This window comes from Henckelia pumila, chromosome 4, assembly GCF_033568475.1.
Source record: "Henckelia pumila isolate YLH828 chromosome 4, ASM3356847v2, whole genome shotgun sequence".
Lineage (NCBI taxonomy): Eukaryota > Viridiplantae > Streptophyta > Magnoliopsida > Lamiales > Gesneriaceae > Henckelia > Henckelia pumila.
In genome coordinates this window covers 80,081,360-80,082,051 of record NC_133123.1, presented here as the reverse complement: position 1 = coordinate 80,082,051, position 692 = coordinate 80,081,360, and the positions used below count along the sequence as shown (strand labels likewise).

Below are 692 nucleotides of genomic sequence, written 5' to 3'. Positions count from 1 at the left end.
AAAGATGCAAGTTTAGCTTGAACATCTACATCATCTTTAAGATGATAAATACCACCCCCATTTGTTGAATTATTGGTTTTACTTGGTGGTTCAATTGAGCCTATATTATCCCAATTTTGAGCATTTTCTGCTAATGACTCCAAATATTCCATAGCTTCATTTGGGTTTTTATCTTCAAAAGTTCCATTACACATGAATTCTATCATTTGCCTATCTTTAGGTATTAAACCTTCATAAAAGTGAGAAATTATTCTCCATATTTCAAAACCATGATGTGGGCATGTATTAAGTAACTCTTTATATCTATCCCAACATTGATAAAATGTTTCCCCTTGTTTTTGAGAAAAAGTTGTAATTTGTCTTTTAAAAGAGTTTGTTCTATGGGAAGGAAAAAACTTTTTTAGAAATTGTTGTTGCATTTCTTCCCATGATCTTATTGAACTTGATCTCAAATTTTGCAACCATGTTTTAGCTTTATCTTTTAAGGAAAAAGGGAAGAGCTTTAATCGAACAGTATCCATGCTACAATTTTGATCATTATAAGTGTTGCAAACCTCCTCAAATTCTCTTAAATGCAAATATGGATTTTCAGAATCTAAGCCATGAAAATTTGGTAAAAGTTGAATGACTTGTGGCTTAAAATTGAAATTAGATGCATCAGGAGGAAAAACTAAACAAGATGGTGTACTAGT

General features: G+C 30.9%; 1 non-coding gene across 1 annotated transcript; it reads left to right on the top strand.

The window, feature by feature from the left end:
• Window positions 1–264: 264 nt before the first annotated feature.
• LOC140870026 (small nucleolar RNA R71) lies at window positions 265–375 on the top strand. The gene has a single exon (XR_012147011.1). It is a non-coding gene; the product is annotated as a small nucleolar RNA R71 (small nucleolar RNA).
• The last annotated feature ends 317 nt before the right edge of the window (window positions 376–692 follow it).